Source organism: Sorex araneus, chromosome 8 (genome assembly GCF_027595985.1).
Source record: "Sorex araneus isolate mSorAra2 chromosome 8, mSorAra2.pri, whole genome shotgun sequence".
Classification (NCBI taxonomy): domain Eukaryota; kingdom Metazoa; phylum Chordata; class Mammalia; order Eulipotyphla; family Soricidae; genus Sorex; species Sorex araneus.
In genome coordinates this window covers 56,444,509-56,446,520 of record NC_073309.1, presented here as the reverse complement: position 1 = coordinate 56,446,520, position 2,012 = coordinate 56,444,509, and positions in this window count along the sequence as shown.

Sequence of the window (2,012 nt, the reverse complement as noted above, 5' to 3'; positions counted from 1 at the left end):
ATTTAGCTGGTCATTCATTAGGTGCATATACGTTTAGGAGTGTGATTTCTTCCTGTTGTACATATCCCTTGATGAGTAGAAAATGACCTTCGCTGTCCCTTCTGATCTTTTTCAGCCTGAAATCTATGCTATCGGATACTAGTATGGCCACCCCCGCTTTTTTTTTTTGAGGAGGCTGTTTGCTTTCAGATTGTTTTCCATCCTTTAATTTTGAGTCTGTGTTTGTTCTGACTATTCAGATGTGTTTCTTGTAGTAGCAGAAAGTTGGGTTTAGTTTCCGAATCCATTTTGCCACTCTGTGCCTCTTGATTGGTGCATTTAGACCATTAACATTAAGAGAAATTATTATCATGGGATTTTGTGTCATTTTTCTGTAGGGTTTGTTGTTCTTGTAGGTTTTTTCCTTGTCTTATAGTAGCCCTTTGAGTCCTTCTTTTAAATTTGGTCTTGAGTCTATGAAGTTCCTGAGCTGTTGCTTGTCCGTGAAATAGTGTATGGTTCCTTCAAGTTTAACTGAGAGTTTAGCTGGGTAGAGCATTCTTGGTGAGGCATTCATTTCATTAAGTTTTTTCACTATATCCCACCATTGTCTTCTGGCTGGGAGGGTTTCTCCTGATAGGTCTGCTGTGAATCTAAGGGGTGCTCCTTTGTATGTGATCTCCTTCTTTGATCTTGCTGCTTGCAGTATTGTGTCTCTATCCACGGCCTCCATCATTCTGACTATGATATGCCTTGGGGATTTTCTATTTAGGTCCCTTTTAGCTGGCACCCTTCGGATTCCTTGGATCTGGATGTCCGCATTCTCTAGCTCTGAGAATTTTTTAGCAATGCTGTCTTTAATGGTGTATTTTTCATTGAGATTGGTTCCGTGTGGTTCCAGCACTCCCATGATTCTTATGTTGTTTCTCCTGAGGTCATCCCCTAGGACTCTAATTCGCTCTAGAGCCATTTTGAGGTCTTTTGCCATTATTTGTTGTTCCCTATATGCTTTGTGCAGCTCATCTTCAAACTCACTGATTCTGTCTTCAGCTGTAATCATTCTACTATTGAGGGCTCCTACCGAGTTTTTTTTATTTCATCTACTGATTCTTTTAGTTGTGTGACTTCTGTTCGTAGCTTTGAAATTTCTGCTCTCATTTCTTCCTGGATTATCTTGGTGGAGCGTTCCAATGCCGCATCCATATCCTCCCTTAATTTATTGGAAGTTCGTTCCATAGTTGCTTTGAGTTCGTGAACCATCCTCACAATTTCTTCTCTGAATTCTTTATCCGAGAGGAGGTTGTATTTCTGGGAGGTCGTTGCTGAGGTTAGTGAGATATTTTCTTGGATCTCTCCTGGTGATGGGGATTTTCTCTGTTTCTTCATGTTGTTATGGGCTTTACTATCTGGTGCTCCCCTTAGCTTGGGAGGGACCTCAAGTGAAGATGTGGGGCTATGCTCTTCTTACAGAGGACTTTTATGTGCAACTTGATGTGTTCACTGACAGTTTTCATGACATTAGGAAAGGCTAGGTTACTTGACTATTAACATATAGTGACTAAGATGACCAGGGAGTTCTTCAGAGGAGTGGGTTCTATCAATTGTGGCCAAAGGACATTGCATGGAATGGTAAAAAAAAAAACCAACTGCGGCGGTGTCAGCGGCCTGTGCTCCGGAAGGAGGCCACGCCCACTTTTGAGGCCACGCCCCCAACGAGAGGACACGCCCCTAAGCTGCCGAACAGGGGAAGGAGGGGTCAGGCGCTGTGGGCCAGAGGGCTGAGAGCTGCCAGGCGGGGCTGGGGGGTTCCGAGCAGGCCCCCAACGGGGGGCAGGGGACGCGGGGAGCGCTTCTCCAGGTGGGGCCTTCTCCTCTTATTCTTGTTAAAGTCAGAGGTTAACCTAGGGAGATGGAAGCACCTTACTGCAAACCTGCTCAAAGATATATAATTGGAATTACCATTTTTATTAGTCATATGGTACAATAGGGTGGTCTTCACATCGTAACTCTTCTCATTACCTCACTGATGACCC